This window comes from Prinia subflava, chromosome 10 (genome assembly GCF_021018805.1).
Source record: "Prinia subflava isolate CZ2003 ecotype Zambia chromosome 10, Cam_Psub_1.2, whole genome shotgun sequence".
Taxonomy (NCBI): domain Eukaryota; kingdom Metazoa; phylum Chordata; class Aves; order Passeriformes; family Cisticolidae; genus Prinia; species Prinia subflava.
The window spans coordinates 19288175-19314375 of NC_086256.1; the positions used below are offsets into that span (position 1 = coordinate 19288175).

The window sequence follows — 26201 nt, forward strand, 5'->3', positions numbered from 1 at the left end:
GAATCTGACACTTCTAAACACAATTCTGTCTTTTCCTGAGTGAAATTCCCAAATCTTTGTTCAGACAGTCTTCTGACATCTGATGACCTTTCCATTTTCCCATAAGTGAAGTGGAACTCTTAAGATGATTTTTCCTATTGTCAGAGGTATTCTATTATTATTTGTAATATTTATGCTTTTTGCTGGAACAGGCTTGGTTCTGTTTGAAGAAATTACTGCATAAGTTCAAAAAGGAGCCATAGTCCTGCTTACAACACAGAAATCCAGCACTACCAGTGATGCTCTGATAGTGGATATGAGAGTGGGAATTACTAGAGCTGAAATGTTCAATGAAGTAAATAGAGCAATGCAAATCTCAAGGGCTTCCGAATACAGAGTATGCAAGGGCAGTTTTGAGAATGTGTATTACTTTGCTGCTTCCTGTCATGCCATCTACCAAATATCTTTTTCCTCTCTTAGCTTCTAAAAATCAATTTGATGTGACTGCCTTCAGTTTGAAATTAGCATGATTTAATCTGGTACAGGAAAAACCTCTCTCTGTGGAAAAGGCCCAAATGGGAAATCTAATGATAGCATATTCCCCAAGGAAAGCTGCCACCTTAGCCACTGTCCCTGTAGGAGGGAAAGTGAACAGCTGCAATATTTTGTGTATAAAATGTGTGTGTGCATGTGTATGGTGACATGACACAATGCTTTGTGACAGCTCATTTTATTCTGGGTTCTTCACATGACAGATGAAATGATTTCTGTAATTATTCTTAGGTATAAGACCCAAAGTCAGTTCTGTGAATACTTGAACTGTTTGGCATAAAATACATTTAGGTATGTCATTTAAACATCCCTCTGGAAAAAAAGCTCTGGAAATCAGAAGTGATTGAGTGGATGAGCTGCTACTGTATTGCTTCTAGGCCCAGTAAAAAAGCAAGTCTAAGGGGCTGATTTTCATTTCAAGTGTTTCATTTGAGGTGAAGTTTCATCCCAAGGTTTACATAACTAGACTAGCTTTTCTTGTAGTTGAATTAGCTTTTGTTTTACTTCTAAGTTAAATTAGGATCATTACAAATTTATGCTAAGGAGCAGGAAAAGTTTAAATATATCCTCGCTTTAGAACAAAAAATGTACATTAACCATAGCCAGTGATAAAATACTACTTACCATTGCAAGCCTTTATCATTACTTAGAGTTAGAAATAGATCAATTATATAATTTGACCTACTCCTAAGAAAATTATTGTACACATATTTATGCTTTATTTTAAAATAATTGATAGGTTTATAATTTAATGTGAATGTAGAATTATTTAAAAATACATACTACAATTAGTAAACTAAATAAGAAAAACGTATGTGATCACCTAAATCTTGAAGAGGATTTGTTGTGTCTGTATTTTTCGTGCAGCAATAATGAAAATCTTATTATTCCTTCAGAGAAAATACTGTTTAACTTTGGTCAAAATTCTTTTCTCTTTCTGAACATTCAGTGTGACTTTGTCATACATTTTTTGGTTTCCAGCTGGGCTGGTTTGCTTTCATTCAGGATTGAAGTCAGTTGCTGTGTTTCCAGGATTACTGAAAGGTTGAACCTACCTCAGTGATATATAGGGTCTACAGAATAACATTTTTGCAACTTATATGATTAAGAGAGAGGGAATATGTTCAGAAAAATTCACTTAAATCATCTATCAAAGGTGCCAGCGCAGCTGGTGGCTTTATTTCTCAGGAAAGCAGAAAGAGATGGAAGGGCATGAGGGGAGCTTTTATTGATTGCTTTCTGGGAAAATTATTCTATGAGTTACTTTTGGAAAAAATGTAATTTGCCTGGGGTATAATAGGAATAGTATGAAAAGCTCTGTGAGAAATAGTTCCCTGATTGAATTTTTGGGTATGAAATGATAGTGTTCTCTCAGAACCAGAACTACATCAGTTCCACAAATATCACTCAAGATGGGTATGACTTCATGTGCTTGATAATGCTACAGGTAACTTTTGAAAGATCTGCTGGAAGGAAAAAGTGGAAATGGGATGAAGAGAGATTTTTATTTCTTAATTAACTGTTCATGTGATAATAAAGAAGGCAAATAATTAATTGTGGGATGTAAAGCCCTGACGGACTTACAAGGCTACTTCTTTCCCATTTCTGTGACAAAAGCCTTGAAAATATACTAGAGCAGGTTGTGATACTTTTCACCTGTACTGTAATGTTTACTGTTTTAAGATCTGAAGCCAAAAGCATTAGCATCCTTAAAATTGAAACTGGGACTGGTACAAATCTATCACTTTTTGCACATCAAATTCTATGTGCAAATTCTAAGCTGCCAATCTGTAATTCACATACAGTCTCATCTCCCACAGGTAAAAGCAGCTTAAAGTTAAAAAAAAAATCTCAGTTTAGAAATGATGTTATTTAATGATTATGTATAATTACCATTTTGCAGTATTACAGGAATCTGGTAAGTGAATTGAAGTTGAAATGAAATTTTTATAAATGTTTGTGGAAATCTGCTCTTTTATAATTAGGGAAGAAGAGCAATATTTAAGAAGATAAAATGAAAAGAGAACTTGTGTAGTCGTGCATTTCTGTACTCGAGCAAGTGTTTCCATATAAGGAAGTTAAGCTAGAATTTTCTATAGCCTGCTCGCTGTAATTGGCTTGGTCCCAGCACAGACACAGTGATAGGACTTTAGAACTGCACCTCAAAGTCTAGTGTCCATCTCATTGGGCCAAGAGCCAAAAAAGCCCACCTAGACCATCGAGTACTAAAGGGCCTGCATAAGGGTACACGAGGCTTTTTGGGAGTGCCTTAGCCTGTGTAGCTGTGCTTGGTACACTGTGCTCGGCTTATCTCTTTTCATTTTGTAACGTTTATTATTTTTCCTGTTATTAAAACTTTATTTTACAAAGCATATCCTGGGAAGCCGTCTCGCTATTTTATTAAGCCATTTCTCCGCTGGCTGGACCCTCGGAGTTATCGGGAGAAATCTCGATAAACTTGGTGTCCCTGCTTGTGACAGGTGGAAGATCCTAAAGTCTGAGGAAATTGGATGTCACTCAGTTACTATCAATCCTCATTTCTCACTATCACCCTGCAGAAAAAGAGTTAATTTTTTCTCAGTTGCAGAGTGTTACTGTACAGCCACACGCTGACATCATTTCACATTGACATTAGTGTACAATATTTGTAAAACAATCTTGTTGGAAAACATTGCTTCAGTAGTCAAAGTGATGGAATCATGTTCTGAATTTAATTTTGATACACTACATTGTTTCTTAGAGCAATTTCAGGCTGTATACGTATTCTTGTGTTCAAAAATTGGGAATGTATTTACAAGAGGTGAATTGTTTTGTCTTCCTGCAGACCAAGAGACCCATATAATTTGAAATTCACAAAGACAACGATCAACAAACCAGCAGAATTATAGATGAAGAATTGTTCCCTGGTGAGTAAACTGAAGCTCTCATACTTTGGGCTGCTTGAGTGAAGATTCTGTGGCGCACACCTCAAATAAGTGGAAATGACAAAGTATCGGTAATTGGTTGAAACCTCAAGGAATTGCTTTTACAAAAATAGTACTAAAAATGAAATATTTATTATTCTTTCACTTTAGCTAAAGTATTCCAGTCTACTGCAGACCTTTATTTTTCTTCTTGTTTGATCAATATTCTCACATTTTCCTGACATATTAACATGTAATACTATATATTGTAGTTTCCTCCAACAATTTCTGTAGCTGATACCATGAAGCACTTTTGATTGCTAGAAAATCTCCTAATCCTTGACAAGCTTGTATCTGAACATCCCATTGGGGCTGCAGTTTCAGTTAAGTACTGTGGAGTGGCACTTCAGGCATTGGCTTGTAGGGACCTTACTGTTTTCATCTGTTCTGGTCACACTCAGCAAAGCGATAAAGCCCATTTTTGCCAAATTGGATCAGTTCTTGCTGGAGACTGTAATATTGCTGGCATGAGGATGCTCCTTGGTGCAGCCCTTGGCCAAACAGCTGAGGGAGAATTGCAGCAGGCAGAACAGGATTCTTCCCACAGGGCTGAGCCCTTGGTGACAGCTGGTAATGCAGAGCACTTCCTGAGCTGAGTGCAGGGGTTCTAACACTGCTCCTTCACTCCCCTGGTATGCACAGTCACCACTTTTCTGGCAAGCAAAGCCCAAGTATCTAGAAGTGATTGTGACAATACTGAGCTCTGTTCCTGTGAATTTACTCCTTTTGGGGGGCTGACCGTGCAAAGGAATAAATGGAAAGGAAACTAAAATTCATTAATTTTTTTCAAAATTGTCTCTTAGACTGTTTTATTGAGGCCTTGAGGAGTGACACAACTGAAATTGTTTAGTGGAATAAATAGAAATAATATGAAAATTATTTGGCATGCAGATACCACATTTTATAGCTGAGAAATTATTTTAAGGATCTCTTGATAGTTGCAGAGAAAAACCCCCACAAAGTCCAGTGATATTTCCATGCTTTAATCCTTCTGAACCAATATACTGGTCAGTAGCAAGAAAATGATGGCTGGAAAAACTGTTGCCCTAGTGAAGACTTTTTTCCTAATTCTCCTTCAAAAGGAAGCAAGGTTGGATCTGCAGTGGTTTTCTAGAACATACAGAACCTGTCTCAATGGATTAGCCACACTCTCTTGTGTGGCTTTTCTCCCTTGTATCTGTGCAGGAAAATGTGTTTGTTATGCAGAAGCATTGAGTGACTACCTCCTCCCCCAGGGAAAAACAAAAAGACTTTACAGCAAAGAAGTTTTTGCTCCTTAGTAGTTGTAATGAACCACAGCGAGCTTGTCAGTAAAAATTATGTGTGTGTATATACACATACGTATATATATATATAACATGCACATCTTTGTTGTGTGTGAGTAACATTTCTACTTGCTGTACATATGTGTATCTTTATTAAATGCATGTGTATTTATAAGTATATATAGCTATATATGCACATATGTGAAAGAGAAATCATGAAGTCTTTAAGCTCTGTGGAAGAAATAGAAGATAGTGCTATTGCCTCCAATATGTGTCTCATGGGAGGTATCACTTAGCCTGGTAGCTGTTTGTTGGTAATGATTCTTTTCAATGTTTGCTCACTTCTTCAAGCAAAGGTAAGACTGTTAGAGCTATTACATTCTTTAAATCTATTACTTTCTCTCCTCTGTTCTTTATTTTCTGCCCAAAGTTTGTTGTCCCATCCAAAAAGCTTTTAGCTGGTACTTTCTGGATGCATTTGCACTCAGTTCAAAGGATTTTGTATTTCTCTGGCAATGGTGCCTAAAATGAAGAGATCCAGCACACCTTGTGATTGAGCACTCTGCCAGCATAACAGATGGATGTGATTGCTGGCAGCCAAGAAGCCTTATGAAATATCGGTGTCAAATGGTTGGAGACAGCATTTTTAAATCAAAAATATATGTTAGATTCTCTGGGTTTATGCACATGGCGGAGCATAGTCTAAACGGGTTGACTGAGTTGTTTTAAATTTTAAACTATAATTCTTCAGTGTACACTTTGAGTGTTAGTTGCATAACTTTCAGCTGTTATATTTCTGTGTCTTCAAGATCTATATTTACTTTGCCCTAAAAAAAAGTGTTAGGAATAAGTTCAGAAGACTAATACCTGTGCAGGCTTCTTAGACCAATTGTTTGTGATGTGATATAAGTATCATGTCATATATCCTGATCCCTTGCACATATTTAGATCATGTGGAATTCATTGCAGGCATTAATTTACTTTTGTCTTTTAATATCACATATTGCTGCATTTTCGTGTTGTATTCTTTTATTTTAGCCAATTTAATTATGCTGAGGTAGGCTGACATTTTTGAGATATAACTGACCTACTACCCTTTCCCCTCCTTTTTTTGTTCCACGTGGAGAGAAAATATTTACAGGTAGAAAATAGAGTCAGTTAGGCATTTAGGAGATCCCATGGGATGCTTGTCTGTATCCCTTAGTTCATAATTACCTTGGAAATGAACCACTTAAATAATGTTACACCATACTCATTTTTATAAGGATTTTGTGACCCAAAATCAAGTAAATGCTTTTTAAAAAGTAAGTTTACTCTAAATAATAAACAATAGACCTCCTTTTTTGAAAATTATTTGGTTGTTTTGTTGAGTATGCAATGCATACTCAGAAGACTTGGGATCCTCTGGTTTGTTATACTGCTCAGCATAATCCCATAAACCCAAGTTCCTGCCTTATTTGTTAACATGTATTTCTGTTAATTTAATTGTGAGAGAGCTTTCTGTATCAGAAGGTGAGGGGTGCGATGGTCTGTGGAAACTGGTGATGTGTAATTTACCGTCACATAGTGTTCACATCCAGATAAATGAAAGAGGGGATATTTTCATGAAGAAATAGAAACAAGGTGTTCTATAAAGAAGATTCACAGCTTAAAAATGTGATAAATTAGCACATTAAATTCAATCCCATAAATCAATTTTAAGCTAAACACAGATAGTTCTACTTCATATTTTAAATTAATGTCTGAGGATATCTTTTAAAAAGTTTCATGAAATGAAACTGAGATAGTTTCATTTCAGAAACTATCAGTATTATTCTCTGAAATCCGAAGTACTATTAAAGAGATAGGCAAGCCAGTAGATAGCAGGTTGAAGAGTCATTGAAAACAGGCAGTTCCATATTCTTATCATAAATGTGCTGAAATTACAATAGAGAATGTCATGAGGAATTTAATGGAATTTCCTTCATCTTAAGGTTAAGAAGGCTTTTGAGTTTGCATATATTCTGGTTCTCAAGCACACTTAGGATGTCTGGAGATGAGAAATCAGAAGTGCTTAAGACTACATGAATATAAAGTACAAAGAGAGACAGAATAATTTATAATGCAGTGTTGATGTTTATGATTTTAAGACACCATCATGTCAACCTCATTTTTTTCTCCATCATATTAAAAAGAAAATATGTGTATTACTCCACAAGAGAGTTTTGCCTTCATTCAGGTTTCATATTATGCTTTGCTTATTCTGCAGCTACCTAGATATTTTCATGCCAGATTTGATAATTATATACTGGATAAAGGTGTATAGTCAGCATTTTAAAAAATAATAAATATTATGGTCATCCAAAGTGGCAGATTCTAAAATGACGTAGTAGAAAAATTACACCAATGTCCATGTGGTCATGTATATTTATAAGATTCTTGCCTATTCTGTAAAGTACAAAGCTAGGATTTTTTTTATTTGACTTGAACCATAAAACCCCCGCATAATTTTTAGTTGCATGTTTGTTACTAGAGGCTCAGCCTGTCCCTCTTCTTCAAATATACAGAGAATTAGAGTTTGATATGGGAACAGGAGCTCACCTTCACACTGAGAAAGGGGTGACAATACATGTCAGTGTTCTCATCTGTGCCCTAAGGTGCTGGGGAGGGCCATTACTCGCACTGCTAAGCATGGGCACTGAGAGCTATGGTGAGGCATGGAATAGCTCCAAAGCCAGGCCAGCCTGTGGCTGCACACCCCAGGAGCAGTGTGCCTGCTGATGCAGTTGTAGGAATCTTCCAGGGAGTCAAGGAAAGGCTGTCAGACTTGTTCCTTGGCAAGTGCCTTCAGAGGAGTCCTTGCAGTGAAATACCTCTACTGCATTTCAGCTCTCGCTCTTTCAGTGCTGGCCAATGTGCACACTATTTTCAGATGTACTGTCACAGCATATGCTTCCTCTCTGACTGAAATAATTTTATTTGATTTCTAGAAAAGCAACAGAACAGAGCAGGTTGAAGTGGTGTTCTTTTGGAAGTGGCAGAGCAGTATGTCAGTGTTCTGTAGGATGCTGTCTCTCAAATGAAAGTAAAAGAGAGTTTAATTTTTCCCATCTCCCATAATAAAACACAGTTTGCTCAAGTTAGAAAATAATTTAGATAAGTTTATGAAATTTCTACACTGCTTTTAGGGGTGGATGAAAATGTTCTAATTCAAGTTGAAAGGTTGAAATGGCATCAGCAGAGATTAAAATGCTGAGATGCATCTTTTAATTCATGGTACTGACAGATGAGGTGAAGTTAGGAAGTGCTGATGTAAATTAGTGCAGGGCAGTGCATGGGATATGGATGTGATTCAGAGTGAGGCATAGGTTCCAAAGGTGCTGCCAGGCTCAGCAAAGGACTGATGCTGACAGCTAGCCCCAGCACTTAGGTCAGTGACTGCAGTGGCTGAGTGAGACACAGTAAAGGGAAGAAGAGATTGAGGCTGTTGCTGCAGTTCCAAAAGTGCTGGTAAAGGCTAATTTTTATTACTAGAAAGAGTGTCAGGAGTAGATTTAATGTATAAGCATTCTATCTATCTATCTATCTATCTATCTATCTATCTATCTATCTATCTATCTATCTATCTATCTATCTATCTATCTATCTCATAACACATGAACTGTAAATACAAATGAGCTAGAATAAGGTGTGAATTCAGAAAGAGGCTATTAAAACTAAGACCTGAAGCTGGCATGTGCCGCTTGAAAAGAGCCTTTTATGTTGAAGTTAAGAGTATCACAAAACTGTGGATAAGTGATTAGAGCTGGGTTTTTGTTAAAGTTCAGGTGGCAGAGTCATCGAGCTGGAGAAAAGTTTACCTAAAACTGGCTTGGTATTGATGGTGAGGGGTCACTGGCTGGGACTGGGGATGGTACAGGGGAAGGCTGACAGGTCCAGCTTGCCCAGCTGGACTGCTGGTGACAGCACTGACTGCAGAGTGCTGATGAGGCAGGTTATGGCTGCTGGACACGGAGAGGCCACAAGCCACTTCACTTCCTTTGGCAGTCGTTCATCAGGGTGATGAATAGCTGTCCTGCACAGGGCTGTGCATTCTTTGTTACATGCAGATATGACTGCTCACACATACACACCATGCATAGCAGCTGTTCTGGCAGCTACAGAAATTAAACACTTTCGACTGTGATTCCCTACATCTAATATTAAGCTAAGAATTTTTTTAATCAGTAGATTTGTAAAAAGAAAAAGAGGCAAAAGGCTGTAGAAGTGGAGTGCTGCTACAAAAAGGAAATTGTGGAAGTAAAGAAAATTTAAAGAAACCAGAGGAGATAGAAATTAGAGATGATTTGGTTTACTCCTTCCTATTTGAAACCATTTCCTTTTTAGGGCTCAAATTTTGTAAATCATGTCAGCATCTGCTTAACCTTAGCACCTTAATAGTAGTGTATTTACATGGGTAAAGTTAGAGATGTGCAAGAATCTGCAAAAAGTAAAATAAAGGTAGGCATGGTGGTAATATTTTTATATTCTTTCACCAGCATATACTCTAATGCTGTGTGTCGAAATCCAAATGAAATAACACACAGAACACCACGGTAGTGATAAGCATTCTAATTCTTAAGTTTCCCACTGGGATTTAATTTAGAATCTGATTTGCAGACATCAAGGCTACATTCTGAAGGCAAGTCAAGCCTTGCTGTAATTACACTGGCTCTGATTTGTTTCCTGAACCACCTGTTTCTCTGGTTGTCCTTATTTTAGGGAATACAGCTTATGTTGGATGGGAAGTGGTCTGAAATCTTACAAAATATCCTCAGTATTTGTTAACATTTAGGACAAGACAAATTAACTCTTTTGAAAAAACATATGTACAGCAGGAGTGGAAATGTAATGTATAGATTGGACAGGGCTTTTTCATTGGGAAATTCATCACATATTTAGATGAGTTTTCCTGTAACTTACTAAATGCTTTTATACACCATTAATTCAATGATTACTACATGCTTTTGTTCAGCAAAGGCTGTACCTTCCCTTCTGGCCATTGCTGCACTTCCAGCTTCCATCAGTGGAAGCTCTGCCCTGTGTTCCAAATCTACTCTGCTTCAGCATTTACCAAAAGTTTGGCAGTGGCGGTGGTTCAGCAGGAGAGATCACTGCTTGGCTCTCTAATATAATCACATCACTTTTGTGTCTTTCTGTGGTCCCTTTCTCTCAGTCTTTCTCATTCTGTTGAGATTTATTCCTAAAATAGAGAGTCACTGGGATTTGGGGTGTTGTAAAATTCACTTTTAGATGCAGTGAGAGGCACATCAGCTCCTTGGGCAGACAAAGGTGAGCTCATGCCTTTCAGGGAGGTACCAGATCACCAGTACCTCCTGTCTGAGAGCTGGTTGGAGGCACTGCTCAGACTGGGAAACCTCACAGTGCTTCATGGCTTCTGAGGCCCTGAACTCTCTGTGGCACTGCAAGAGCTAAGACAGCCCAGAACACTCGATCCCCATCTGTTCATGGTCTCCATCTCCTCCCCTCTTAAAGCTACATTCTGATTTCCAGAGAAAATAACTCTGTACATCAAGGTCAGACTGAAGTCACATCCTTCACACTGGGAGCAGCCCCTAGTGTACATCTGCAGGTCACTTTCTAAATGTTCCTGTCTTTGTTGGTAGGCGTTAAACCTCACTTTTCACCCTCTTGGGATTGATAGAAAACCTGAACTTCATCCTAAGGAAACCAAGTTGTTCTGTCTTGATGTGGTAACTGATACTTTAGTAACTAATTGTGATATGAGAAATCCAGGTTAATTTTTTAGTTTTGACCAAAGATGTTCATCTTTCTAGCATGTGGTTATTTAGGATGCCTTAACCATAATGATGAGATAGAGGAAAAGAAGCAAGGGAGAGGTTGAGGAATTGTTTAAATCTGTTGAAATTTTGCCCCAAATAGTGGTACATACCTTGTAGTGGTACAGTGAAAAGTTAGAGGATCCAAACCCAGGAAGTTAACATTTTAGAGATGTTTCTAAGCATGTCTAATCCTTTCAGATCCCTTGGAACAGCATTATGAAAATGAATTCAAACTAGGAACAGCTTATGAAAATTAATTCAAGCTAGGCATATACGTGAAAAGCTGCTGAGCAATGCTACTGAAACTGAGTTACATTCAGGGATTCAGGTCTTTGGAGACCTGTACAGTGAGCAGCTGATGTTTCTTTCTGGTTTGAGTAACTTTGGTGTTAGATTAAACTTCAGTGGAGATTTTAGGATAATTTCGGAACTGGGCTCTGAGTTTTTATGCAAATATTTCTGTGACTGCTTTTCTTGAACCTTGGCCCATTTTTTTCATGTATCCTCTTTTAATGCAATGTGTCCTGTGACTCAATTTTGGAAGACCGCTCTAAATAAAATAATATTTAAAAAAATAACATAGTAATATCAATGCCAGTAAGGTCAGGGATCTACACTATTCTGCATAGTATTTTAGAGTAATTTTCATTATAGTTTTATTCATAATATTGTGAAATCTATGAGAGATGTATTTTTAGCTTCATTGGGTGGTAAACCTCAGCCTATGACCCTCTAGCTCAGCTGTGATAAAGATATATGAATCCAAGTAATTCCTGCAGCTGCAGTTATATATTGAACATTTTTGTATTCTTACTTCTGAGTTATTGCATCTTCCTTTGAAAGAGAAAGAGAGACTTTTAAAATCATAATGATAAGTTAATTAAAAATGATGTGAAGAGTTGTCCTACCACATTGATTTTGAACAAGAAAATGAAATATGCTGATTAGTACTGAATAACAGATAAGAAAGAGTCAATAACACACACCTTCCCACTCATTTTTAATGCTTAAGACTAAGCCTTAAATTGTAGCTTTTCTCTTGAAGATCTCCTGGAGAATGTTTGCTGAAGAAATTAAATTCTTGCCTTCTCCTAAGGGCCTCCCTCTTTTATCGGTATGGGGAAGAGTTTGGGGACTGACTTACACCCACATCCTTCCCTTGTGAAATACTATATCACAACTGGACTGGTCAGAACTGATGCCCAGGTTAAATTAGACCAATTAAACAGCCAAACATGAATCTGTCATGTTATTCTTTTCTTTGTGTCTTTTCATTGTGTGGGATTAACACTGATGATTCTCTGTATTGAGCACTATGTTGTGTTTCTTTATGGTGAAGTGTGATCCTTCTAAGCACATCTAAAAGAAATGCCTGTACATTCCAAGCTATTTAAAAACAACAGTTCTCCTAAGTAGGAAATATTCCTGTTGAAGACAAAACTGTTTTACTACTTTTTAAGAGCGCTTCTCTGAAACATTGAGTTCAGCAGGGTGCATATACTTGAAACTTTTGAATTTTCAACATGATTCATGATATATTATATATGTCATAGGTTGGTAATATGGTAATATTTCTCAGACTGCTGTTTAGATGCTTCCATTGAGTGATGTGAATTGATGTCTAATTCCAACTCTTGATAACATTGTTCAGTCATTATTTAGTGCTGTGAGATGTGGAGAACAAGCTGATTTAGGCAAAGGAGAAGCCTGTGGGATTAAGTGTATTTTAAGCAGAGTTTAAGTCTTATGCTGGACTGCAGCATGTGAGTGGATGTCATACTGAATGAATGCAATCATTACAAAAAAGAAACCTTTTTCATGCTAGAAAGTCTTTAATAAAATCTCACTAACTTGGAATTTATTAAGACTCTGGAGGTTAGGGAACTTTTTCAGATTAAGAGCTGGTGAGTGGACATGTATTGAAAAACCTCTTGGTTTGGAGAGCTGCAATAATTATAGCAGGCATTTGGTTTGACAGTTCAGGAAAGTTGGTCTTTGGAATTGTGTTGGTATATACCAATTTCTTTGACAATTCCATCTGTAGTTTGTAAGTTTAATGCTGTTACTAGAAAATAAATTCTATTATTCCTATAGGAAGTGTGGCACTATATGTGACACTTTAAACTCAATTCATATCCATGTGGGACAGAACAGGAGGGGATCAGAGAATGACACAGCTCTGAGAGGGAGAGGGAGCAGCAGCTTTCTGTGAGTCTGCTTGCAGCAGCCGGGTGAACAGAGCACAGCTACATCCATCACCTCCCTTCTTATCACTTCCTTTGGGCTTTCTTATCTTCCAGAGCACCTGTGCTTTACACACACGCTCCTGCCAGTCTGTTTGCCTCTTCCTGCACTGACTCAGGGCTCCTCCCAGCACTTGTTTGCTAGCCATTAGGATGAATCCTCATGGTAGTGACTGGGAGCCAGATAAAAGCTGGGAGCCTGCAAGGTGAAGCTGACATTGGCTTAAGTTCCCTCCATTTTTATGTAGCAAACTACAGCAAATAAAGGAAGTCTTTAAAGCACCCCTATAGCCATTTTCATCTCTGTCACCATATGAGATCCACAGTGTCTGTGCCCCGAGCCAGAGACCAGCCTGCACATCTGGGGATGCACTCAGTGCTCCTCACTGAGAGACTCCAGTGTGCCCTGGAGGGAATGAATTGAGAAAATCACAGCTTCAATCCTCACTAGTTTAATGAGGTTAGTGATAGACTTTGAGAGAGATCACTTGATGGATTTCTTGGCAAGCAGCCATTACAGAATTCCTCATTAGGATGGCTCTATAAGTCTCTCCTAAATTATGGTGATCAAACAGCCCAAACCTGAGTGGAACTGAGAAGAAAAGAAATCAACTTAAAAAAGGTGTTGTTTAGGGCAAAGTGAACAATCTAGAATATACACTTGATTTATATCTAGGCAATGTTAGTTCTTTTTCCTACATTGTTAGGTCCATGATTTTTGTTGTTGCATGTCCAGTACGGCAAACATAAAGGTTTTTTTTAATTTTTTAAAATTTGTTTTAAAAAGGTGATGTGAGGATGGAATTTGGTGAAGTTACAAAGCATGGGATAAAATAAAGCCCAAACAAGATCTTAAATTAGGTTTTTCTCTTTCTCCCCATTTTACATTAAAATAAATATATATTAGAAGAAATAAAGTATACCTGGGTAATTTCAGTTATTTGCGTTCCTCTGAATACTTCCCTGCAACCTATGAGATGAAAATGCTATCTGCAGTGTAGGAAGTCATCTACTAACCTGTTAAAAACATAAACCTGTGAAAATTGGGACATCTCAGCTATTTAGAAGTTTGCAACATGTGCAAATATTACTCTAGGTCTCCCTGCTTGGCTGTGGCAATTTGTTGAAGTTGCACATAGTCGATTGTCCAGCTTGTTCAAGTGAGTTGTGTCTCTGTGGGGATGCAAAACTGCTAGCACCAGATCTATGATTTGAATGCTCACAAAAATATCGTAAACACATATTTTGTATTGTATTTACCTACCACTTAGGGGGAAGAAGTAGAATCCTGAGGTAAAGTATTTCTAAAAATCTTTTGCAAATAATTTGTAATGTTAATTTAAACTTTATTTGGCTGCTGTTCCTGTCCATGGGCTGAATGGCTACCAAAGTATATAAAGGTCATGCAAGCAGAATTGAATCATCAGTGCATCTCTGTCTTATACTCTTACCTAGGGATACATTCCTTCCTCATTTGCCCATTGTTGGAAACAAAATGCCAGGCTGAATGCATCTGTGGTTTTCACTGGTACTTCCTTCCAACTGTAAGTGACTAATGCCTGTTGGCTAGGTTACAACTGCAGTCCCACACACTCCATGAATATTCATTAAAACAGCAAGATTATTCATGGAAAGTAAACATAGAAAGCAGGTAAACTTAATATAAAAATCAAAACGCTCAAGTGAAATTTCAGTGCTGTTGTGTGCCAACACAACTATGATGGAAGCTTTGTTACTGTATTTTTAAAAGATTCATCGTTGTTTCCTTTTCAGTTAAAATAGTCTCATTTTCTAAAGGCACAATTTTTAGGGGATATAAATCATTTGGCTGGGAGACCATTTGGGGCTGAGGGAGAAGAGTTGAAGGTTATGTAATGAGAACTTTTAGAATACTCCTCTAGAAACAATTCCCAGTAAAGTAAAGACATTTACGTGGAGTATGGGTTTTTCATTTGCCTTTTTTTTTTTTAAATTCTCTTGGTGGTTCTCTCTTAGAAGGTACCATCTAACTGATCTGTTTGATTTCATATAAAGAGTAGCAAAAATATCAGAACAAGAATGTCACCATGTGTATTTCCAGAAAGGACAGAGTAGAAAAAAAGAAGAGGTATTGTGTATTTAAAGAATTAGATTGAATGCTGTATCTTTCTAAACTGGTTCCTTCCCCAAGGGACAAATTCTTGTAAAATTTTTCTTTTGCTCTGTAACCCCTCTCAAGACAGTAGATGTGTGGGTCAGAGATAATTGTTTTCCAATTTATGATTCATGGCTCACATTAACTGGCTCTTCAAATGCCCTTGTTTAAATACTCAGTAGAAGAACAAGAGTCCTTATTACGTAAACATTATTTACAAAAAGGTGCAACAATTTTGTTATGTTTTTGAGCTTTTTGTTATTCTCTTCTTTGAGTCCCCTGCTGTTCTCTTATGCCTGCCTAAAATCATGGTAAAATATGGCAGTTACTATTAGTATTTCAGCAGGTACTGTGGCTGCTACCTTAACAGCTAAAAATGTACCAGTCTCTGAAGGGTTTAAAAGCTGTGCTGAAATGGAATTAATGCTGCAGAGCTCTGTTGTATTTTTATCATCACAGATTAAAGTCAAGGGGAAAAAAAACTATTAAGAAAAAGAACTTCAGATATTTGAGAGGAGAAGGGCCCAGCTCTCCTGTGGCATTGACCCCATTTTGATTACAGCTGACCAGCAGACACCAGGAAAGCTGAGATGGTCTATCAGCAATGGACTGTAGAGTTGAGGCTGACTGTACTTTGTAGCATTTCATTTCCCTTACTGCTAAAAAGATAAAACTTGTGGAATTGAAGTTATGGTTATAGCCTTATCTGAATGTTCAATTTGTTCAGGACTAGAAAGTTGGTTAAATGGGACTCTATATTAATTGTTTACCTTTTGGGAATGTGGGGCATTTCAGGAACAACTCAGTTTAGTGGAAACCCAGCTCTTCCCTTCCATTTGTAAGCTTTCAGGACATAAGCCATGCTTTTATTCTGTTTTATGAGCAAAAAGGGTGTTAATCCATGGATTATGCAGCTCGTCTCTATCCTAGTACACCTCAGCAGAGAAGTGGTAAGTGGTTGCTTGATAATAAACAGATTATTGGACAAGGTTTGGGGGGTGGGTGCAGTGGAGTGTTGGTGTTTGTTGTTTTTTTCCCTTAATCAACACTTAAGAAACATACAGGATCAAAGGCAAGCTTTTTCTAACTGATCCTCCTCACAATCCGTTTGAAATTGAACTGTTTGAAGTGTTTGTGTATTTTATAAAAAAATCAGTCTGGGCATATTTTGAAGCCTTATTTTTTTTTAATCTGTATTAATCTTTGTACATTCAACAACTCCTAATAAGTGAAATGCTAATATGTAGCTAATTCTAAATGGATCTTCATATCTCTTCCTAGAAACATAAACAAGACAATTCAAATTGGTTTTTCAGTCTCTTACATAACCTCAACCATTTGTTCTACTGTTTTGAAGTACTTATTTTTCTCTGTGACATTCAAGAAGAAAAGATAGGTCTTTCCACGCTTCACTGCACAGCTCTTGGGTTTATCTTCATATTTTTGATGGACAGTTACTGTATTTTATTGATCCATACTTCATGGTTGCCATTAAGCATATCTGGAACTGGAATACTTTGCCCTCTAAAATAGAAAGTTTAGTTTTAAACGTTATTTTTCCAGTCCATTTACAGAGTTTACAGAGTTAAGTGGAGTTTCTTGATATAAGCATGTTCTTTTTTTATTTTTAGTGAAATTTAAACCAGTGGATGTTACACTATTTCTTTTCTTCAGCAGAGAAACAGGCTGGCACTAGAGAGTAGTTAAATAGTATTTTTCTAGCTGACTATGATTGCAAGAAAAATCGAGATATTCAGCAAATTTTCCGGTGGTGTTAAATTTTGGTTCTGATCAAAACATCTAAATAGTGGCATCATTACAAATTTTCACACTCAGAAGAGCTAATCATGCTGCCCTGTGTAAATGAGCATATCCTGGGCACTGGCTGTGAATGCCTGTGCCAAGGTGTAATTAGAACACCAACTGAGCTGCAGAACTGCGGGAATTTCTCTTTCAAGTGGGAAAAAATTACATTTCTTCAGTAATTTTCCTGCAAGCCACAGCACTTAAAGGGTTTTCTTAATTTGCTACTATGTCACCACTGCTATGTTTTAGAAGAGTTTAAGAACAAGCTTTTAAACAACTTGAGTGCTAAATCCATCTCTCTTACTGTTCTGTATATTCAGCTTGGCATATTGCTGGGTTTTTGTTTCTTCAGAGTATTTGCAAGACATCATATAAGCATTTCTCGCTTCCTTTTCAAAATCTGAGCCTTAATAACTGTAATTTATTTGCAATTGCAATCCTAAGCCATTGCCATGGTTTAAGATGAAGGTTGTGACAATGTAGGTTGTTCCCTCTTCAGAAATCTTCCTTTTCACTGATCTTCTGCAACAAGATCAAGTAAAGCAATATATCTTATTTTGTTTCAATCACCACTGTTTCACTCTTGAAATAAATTGCTCTTGTTAACCTTAGGTTCATTTCCTTCTCTTCCTGGCTTATCTTTTAAAATGTTCATTCTCAAGTGTAACTAAAAAAAATAAATGAAACAAATGGAAGTAATACTATAACTATGTGATGATTCCTGATGCAGTTTTCATCATGCTGATACTAATTATTCATGTAAAATCACGTGATGCATAGTTAGCTTCATCCTCACTATTAATAAAACGCTCTGTTATGCAAGTCATTCTGAACAATTAAGAATAGTTATTTTTTTGAAATTGAAGTGAAGAAAAATCAATATTCTAATGTTCTCTAAAGATTAATTTATGTGAAACAGTCACTAGGTACATTTTGTATGGTTTTTTGTAAGTGGAGTTAAAGGCAAAATTAGTATTTATCTCTATTAAGCTCTCAAATTAACAAATTGCTATAGAACTGCTATTCTTATAAAATGAAAATAAATATACATCTATTTTTGTAAGTGTTAGTAGTCATTTTAATACTGAAAGGCACTCTAATTTAGTAGGGAAATGCACTCTAGCATTGTTAAAACAGCACTATGGGTTCTTCATGTGTAACAAACATTTCCTCTCACAGCTCCCAAAAGCATGGGTACTGCTATTCTGTATGACAGTAGTTTAAAGGAACACATCAGGATTGATGCTTCACCTCCCTCTGAAATGACAAAGCCAAAAAATTAATACAAAGTCTAGCAAGCTGACTGTCTCTGTGGCTGGTACAGATGCTAAAGAGAATCCCACCAACAATTTTTTTTCATAGAAATAGTAACAAGGGTTTTGTCTGAGATTTATCTGGATGTCTTTACAATCAGTAATAGAAATAAATGCACAATAAAAATCTTCTCAATATGAAATAATTGTCCCTATAAATGTGCTTTTTACAAAACATATCTACCATGAAAAATGGTGTAAATACTTGTGCTTTGGTGACTGCTGTGGAAGAATACAGACTTATTGTGGATATGGGGATATTTGTAAAGCGTTGTATCACCTTTAACTGGCCAAGAGTATTCCAAGAGGAGAGAAGAGTTTATTCCTCTCCACCAGTGTTTAGTGGTTGTTCATCTGTCTGGAGGAATGGCAGCTAAAAGTAGAAACATCAGGGGACAGTAATAGAAGGGTCTGCCTTTCTGAGCTGCTGCACATTGATGGCACGGAAGTTACTGGGGAAAAACCCTGCAATTTTCTTTGGGAGTAGAACTTACCTGGTTTTAAAAGTTTGGAGAAAAGGCATCACAATAATGTGTGCTTTTGAGGGCAATGGCTGTGACAGAGCAGTGAAGAGAGCTCTGCCTCCTGTGCACTTGTCTGACAGGGAGCGCCCAGCAGGGGAGATGCTGTGGGTGTGGTGGGGGCTGCAGCTGCATGGGGACTAAAAGGTTACCTAATTCCTGATAAATCTGGTCTAAGGCCCTGGACTATGCCTAGCCCTGTATGTGTGTGATACAAAAAACCAGATCATAAGAGCTCTTCATTACAGCCTTCTGATTTGTCTGCCTGTCTTTTAATTTTCTCTGTATCTCCTGCATTTCCCTTGCCCCTGCCTAGCTTTATTGCTCACATTGTTCATTCAGTACATCAAATATTAAAGGTCTGAGATAAATAAAATCATTCATGCTGTTTGTGTTGGCTTGGCATCAATAGCCAGCTAAAGAACTTTGTTCTGAGAACTTTGCCATCAGTTGATGAAGCTGCTGTGTGCAGCAGGGCCTTGATGGGTTAGATTGCTTTATATGAAGTGGAGGCTTTTTGATTTCAGAGCCAGAAAAAAGCACCCCAATTTCCACTCCAGCTAAAACAAGAAAAAACCTCTGTTTTGGAGAAATAGGAAAGGACTGGAACAGAAAGAAAAGAGCAGAAAGGAAAACTGAATAGTTGGTGCCTGTATATCTCAAGCATTTTAAATATTCAGCAACTGAATATTATGGAAACTGTGCTAAGTCTCACATCATCTGATGAGATGATTTAGGTTTATTCAGACTGCAGTGAAGAAATTGGAAAATGAAAATGACAAATTAAAATGGTTGTTCTTTAATGAAAGAAGTATGCTTAGATCAAAGTGAAAACTGAAAAGGAAAGCTAAAAGGTTAGCCATACATTAATAATTCAATATTCCTTGAGATTACTTTCATTATAGTCATTTTAAAAAGTGCTTTAGTCTGTATCTTCATGTTCATCACTGAATCTGTGTGGAGTCTTTGTGATACAGGTTGGCAAGTAGGCAAAATACAACATTTTGGTCAGTTTGACCCTTCTGCTGCCTGAGGAGGCTGTTAATGAAAAATTCCAGGGCTTGAGAAAGAGCTCCAGAGCTTCCAGGGGACACTGCTAGTCTGAGAATTTTCTGTCAGAGAAGTCAGAGAAACTGAGGGGGTTAGCTAAGTTAAGATAATGGTATTCTGCCTAGAAGTGATCCCTGGAAAGGAGAATGAGGTGAAGGGAGTAGCAGATAAACTTAAGAACAGAGAGCAGCCTCAGGACTAACTAGAATTCATCTTTTTTTCTCATTTATTTGTGGCATCATACTGGTATGATGCATACAACCAAATAAGTTAACAGTGTTTGTATGATAACAAAGGTGTTTATATTTTGGAAATCCTACTGTACCTTGCATTCTTGGGTGTATTGGTGAAAGCTGCATGTGTTCACATGACAGTGGCTTTGTGTGTACACAGGGCATGATATAATGGAGAGACCCTTAACATGTAATTATCAGATGGAACTTTAAAACATGTTCATAACGTGTTAAAATGTATCCATAAAAAAAACCCCACAAAAACAAACAAACAACAAAAAACCCCCAACAAAACAAACAAACAAACAAAAAGCCCCCCAAAAACACAAAAAACCAAACCAAACCCAAAACCAAAACCAAAACAAAACAAACCCAACAAACAAACAAACAAAACCCAAAACAAAACAAACAAAAAAAAAACCAAACAAAAAAAGGTACTTTTTTCCTCACTATAATCAGTGGTTATTGGATATTAAGTGTTGATTCTTACCTTCACCAGTTTAGTGCATAAACCAAAAATTTTCCCACATGCAGATGGCTTTCTGAATTCCATGGTGTTAGTTATCATTTACTGTTTCTGAACTGTCAATGCATGAAGTGAATACAAAATTTAGTTTGAAGAAGTTTGACCAACTGAAAAAGAATATATAGAAGAAATCTATGAAAATAATCAGATTACGTATGTGCCTTGCATTACTTGCATGCCCAAATGTCAATTTTGGTTCAATAAGGAGTTGTCCATATGTTAGGCAGCTGGTCAAAGCAGTCCCTGCAGTTGAAAAGATTTAGGGAATCTGTTTTCCCATCACTGAGTTTACTGTGAACAGCTAGGCAAGACTGAATTTGGGGGATTTTGTGAATTTGTTGTTTTGATTAGCTTTGGTGTGTTTGTTGGGGTTTTTTGCCTAAGTTAGTAAGGGTTTTTAAACAGTTGTTACCTTGGAAATCACATGACCATTTCCAACTCTAAAATTGCAATGGGAAGAGCAAAGAACCAGGCAGACAAGATTTACAAATATCTAGCCAGGGGAAAAAGTTTCATATCCAGCTTTGGGGGAATTCAGCAGAAATCTTTGGTTTCTTAAAAACACAGTTTTAATTTTGGCCAGGATTATATGTTTGCTTGCATTTTATGTTCCAGTAACAATGACTTTCATCAGTTTAGGATGCTGTTAAGGATGTTTAGGATGTTTACTTGGGGTTTGTTTGAATGATCATGTTTTAACTTTTTTTTTTAGGCAAGGTGACTGATTAGACCACTGTGTTTTCAGCAGGTATGTTGTACTACAGATACACTCACTGCAAAAATGGAAGGCTGCAGGCTTGGAAGTGAAATTCTGAGAGAGAATAAAAAGGCAGAAATACTTAACCTTGAAGTATTATTAAATGAGATGTCAGTCATATCTGTAGAGTGCTAGCAGAGAGATCTTGACAATGATTTATGAACTTTCACATAATTGTCATTGCTGTGGATTCCTTTTTCCCTTTGTTCAATGCAGCTCTTTTATTTCTTTTATCCCACCTAGGATTCCTCCTCTGAACGTGGTTTGGTGAGTCATTGTATATTGTGTTTCAATAAGGAAAATGGCATGCTAAAGAAGAAAGAAAAATAATTCAAAGAAAGACACCCAAAGGATTTGAAAACCAAATTCTTTTAATGAAAATTGTTTCTACTTTTGCAATAAGAAGGAACAAGAGTAGCTTGGAAAGAAATGCTCTGCTTGTTTGTGTTTGAAGACCATAATAAATATTAGTTTTGGACCATATAGTTGATGATCAACAAGATGACTGACTTCTTAATTGTTTGTCTTTAGAATAAGGTTTTGCATATCCCAAAGCTTTATACTTTGGGATATGCAAACTCCATATGTAACTTCATACTTACAAAATATCTATCCTGTTCACTAGGATAGATATTTTGTGCTGGTTTTATGTAGATATCTTGCTTGTGATTATGAGACAGTATAATGTTAAGAGTAGGTCAAAGAAAAGTCCGTAAGTTACTCTGTTTGCCAGAAGAAATAAAGCCTTCATGTTTTCCTCTTCTTATCTGGTGGCGCAACACAAGATGTCAGTTGCCCTTCCTGGATATTTAACATTCTTTTATGCCACTATCCCAGCCCTCCCAACAGGGATAACCCATGTGGAACCACTTTATTCTTATCATCTTGGCAGTGTACAGCATTTCAGTGTGCAGACCCATCCTTCAGCACCTCTGCATTGGAACATGCATGTCCTGCTGCTCCAGAGAGCTCCTGCTTTGCAATGATCTGGGCAATCATGCACGGCTCTGCCTCACTGATCACTGCTGTGATGCAGAACTGACATGGACAGTTTTCTTAGTTCTCTCTCACTTTTAAGCTGTGGTCAATTTCTAGTGGCTTTTAACCTTTTTCTTAGCTCCTATATACTTATTTTGTCCTAAATATACTAAAATAGGTAATACATAATCTACTTGAGTCAATGTACTAAATCCTAGAAAGAAATCTTTCAAGGACGCTATAAACAATTGAGAAGATTTTTTTTTAATGTGTAATCTACCTTTCCATTTAATACCTAGCACATTTCAGATAGTTAACTTTCCACTTTGTGTTTGAGAGCTCTAGCGTGAATTTCTTTTTCAGCTTTGGCTGGAATTTTGCTGAAGGGTTCCAATCTTTTGCAGTGAACACTGTGCAGAGTCACTACAGGAGCCTTCCAATGTGCCAACATATACAATGTCCTGGTGGGATTTGTAAATTATTGCCATAGAACAACTGTGACATGCAGGACAAATGGTAGAAAAAAAAAAGCTAAGATCAGAATAATTGGAAGAAATGGGTACTGTGTATATCTTAATACTACTTTCTGCCACACCCTCTGTATTTATAAGCTCTCCAAGTGCCTTGCAGATCCCATGAGGGAGTGTGTGTGCAGTGTGTGTGCAAGTGCCCACCTCGCCACTACTGTCCGTGACTGTTGGCATCCCTGTGGGGCAGATAAGATGTGTTTAAGGCAGTGATCCTCAGCCATCGCAGCCCAGGTATGCCAGGTGGTATGTGCCAGATGGCATAGCCCTGATGGGGGTAGGCTTCCAAACACCCAGCTCTGAAAGAGCAGGGAAACATCAGTGACAGTGTTAGAGTGATACAGTGCTCCTGAGCACATACTCCCCGTATTGTTTGTTTAAGTATGCCTTGGTTTAGATCTTATCAGAGATTTTGTAAAAGCCAATCTGTTTTCCTTATATTTCTTCCAGAAGTGGAATCTCCTGCAGAGTGTAAGTAAGAGGCTACAGCTTCAGGCATTGAAGTAGCCTTAGTGCCTTCATAACATTAAAATTACACACAGGTTCAATTACCTCAAGCATTTAGGACTTCTGATTGTTTAACCACCAGTGTAACATTTCCAACACCTATGTAGCTTTGCTAGGCTATGTGGAGTGCTAGCACAGATGAAGACAAGATAGCAAGGTTCACAGAAAGGACTAATAGATCATTAGACTCTTTACAAAGCAATAATTGCTTTAAGTGGTAAGCCTAAAAGCTTAATTGTCCTTGGATGTTCTGATCAATATGGCCAAAACCAACTGTTTCTTCAGGTTGATTAAGAATAATGCCACAGCTGAGGTTGTTATTGCAAAACTGTAACAAATAGTATTCCACATGAAGAGAAGGATGGAAAAATAGAGAACTCCTCAAAATAATTTTTCCTTAAGTTTAGCAGAAAATGCCATTAATTCTTATTGCAATCAAATTCTTACCAGCCTTAAAAATTGGTAAGCAACAGTAACGATGATAGACTGAGAGGACAGACATTTAAAAAGAATTTTGAAGGGAAGAGGGAAAGTGAATTGAAGAGATGTGGGTGTTTGTATCCAAACAAACTTTACTACTGTGTCTGGGGGATTTGATGCCATGTCTTTTTATTTTATGTCATTGAGTAGCTTTGCTGCAGAAGTGAGCTCTTCATCTGAGCATCTCTTTAGTACTTGCTGAGCTGTTGCTGAGCTTTCAACATCTGATATTCTCAGCATGGAGCCCCTGGTAGAACAAGACCATAGCTGTGTAAATTCCTCCTGTATTTGTTAGTGTGACCTGTTTCTCTATCATTTTCTTCCTGCCATTTCATTTGGAAGTCACAGTCCCTTGTTGTTCTTAAGTTCCAATTTAATTATTTTATAATGTCAGCACTAAATGCATGCCCAGTCAACCCTAAAAGCATAACAAAATACTAACCATTTAAAATTAAACTGCTTTTCTGTTTTGGCTTCTCAAATTCCTGCAGACACTAGAAGTTGCAAACTACATTAGTTATGCTTATGGTAATTGCAGCAGTGTTGCACATTTTTATGATGTAGCTTGAGGTCTCTCTGTATTGAAGCGTACCCAGATAATTTAAATGATGTTGGATTAGAATATCAGTCTTTTCTATTTTCTCTTCTTCTTTAACATTGGTCAGAAATTGGTTATGCTAGAGAGTGATTTTGGTCATTATTAATTGAGCCCACAAAGAAATTTACAGTCTTTTTGCAGTATGAACCAGGTGGTATTATCTTAATGAATTCACCTTTCATTTTTATTCTTGTGGAGTTCTCTGTACACCTTTAGAGACATCTCTAGTGCAATTGTTAGTACAGTGGACTAGATTGCAGTGAGAAGAGGTCAGTTCAACATCTGTCTTTCCTATTTTGCCTGCACAGTAATGCACACCATTCTGCTACTTTAGAAATCTCTGGAGCATAATGTAAACTGAGAGTTAATGATATGGAACCTGCTGTTTCAGCTGATACTCTGACAAGCTCCTAGCCTGCGCTAGCTTATGCAAGACTGGTTGTTTTTTATTTCAGGCTGCATGATATCACCAAAACGTTTTTAATCACAAACTTCAAGGTAAAACTAGTGGATACACCAATTTCTTCAGTGAGGGACTCATCAGAGTTTAACCTGTCTCACTAAAGTGTGCCTCAGTGTTTTATTTATTTCTGCTTTCAGCTTCTCTTAGGCTTCACTAGTTTTCCAGGAGGCATATCTCTTCCTATGACACTTATCAATGCTTTATGATAACAAATTTGTGATGTGCATCAGAAAAAGTGATTGCTTTTTTAACTGAAGTCATTAAGCATGTCCCATACTCCAACAAGTTACAAGGAGCAGGCAGTGAGAAGCTGCCATCAGTGTCAGTACATCAGAGTTGGTGTTGGTTGCCTAGGTCTAATCAGATATACCCATGTGAACTGCTCTGCTTTTACTGAGGTCTGGGTGCTGTGGGTTTTTCTCTCAGTGCAGGCTGTCCTTGAGTAAGCGTGTGCTTCTTTGTTAGTGCAGTTCAGCTAAATCCTGCAATAGCAGAGGGTAAACTACTTTTATTTAATGTGATCTAAAAAAAAAAAATCAGTCTCACTTTGCAGTAAAAGCAGGGCATGGGCTATATGTGGACTTCTTAAACATTCTGAGTTTACTTTGTTCCATCCACTTTGGAACATATTTAAATCAGTGAAAAGTTCTGTTTAAGAAGAGATTTTGCAGTCTTTTTGGTAGAGAAAATTCTGCATTTGGGGCTTTTTACAGTCATTGAAGGTTAAAATATCAGGTGAAATTAATGCATAAAATAAACATGGTTAAAGCATTGTGTCTGACTTTATACATCCAACTAAAAATTTGTATGTCAGTTAAAAGTTGATTGATTTATTTTTTTTAATTACATGACACTTAGCATATTTGTCTTTTCCTAGTAGTTTAGTAGTCTGGTACCTTCTCTTTGAATATTGTTCATTCAATAAATTTCAAATATAAGTAGGTTACTTTAGAAATACAAAGACATTTAGTGCTCCTCAGAGCACTTTTCTGTGGAAACTAAATGTTGGCTTCTATTTTGGAATGCCTGTGGCTGCAAAAACCATTCATGGGTTTGGATTTCTCAGCTGACCAAACTAAGAGCGCCTGGAAAATGGGGCAGCATCTGTAGGTGCCTTGCGCAGCCTGTCTTTGGAAACTTGAGTTAAAATTAATCTCTCCATGCCTGATGTTCTAAAACCAGGAGGCCAGGAATTACAAGCATATGAGTTATAGTATATTTTCTTTTTGAGTTATAAAACTCAAGGCCAGATTAGTTCTGCTCTTGTTGTCCTTGTTTGTTGAGGGAATTATTTGGTCATTCATACTCTAACAGAAAAGACTAAGCACTGTGACTTATAATAGTGTGGGTTGCAGTTCTATAATTAATATAAAAATGGTAACCTTGTTTTGTAGGCTCAGGGATTACAAAATTATAATATATATGGATTATAGTATATATAGATTATAATACAATCATTTATGTTTGTGTGTCTGATCAAATCT

At 37.1% G+C, this 26201-nt stretch overlaps 1 long non-coding RNA gene across 1 annotated transcript in view; it reads left to right on the forward strand.

Annotated features, from left to right (window-relative positions):
* The window catches only part of LOC134555724 (uncharacterized), a 128299-nt gene that overhangs the window by 33580 nt on the left and 68518 nt on the right, over window positions 1–26201 (forward strand). The window contains exon 2 of the long non-coding RNA XR_010081479.1: window positions 3356–3437. This is a non-coding gene — a long non-coding RNA (uncharacterized LOC134555724). The remainder of the gene's footprint in view (window positions 1–3355; window positions 3438–26201) is intronic.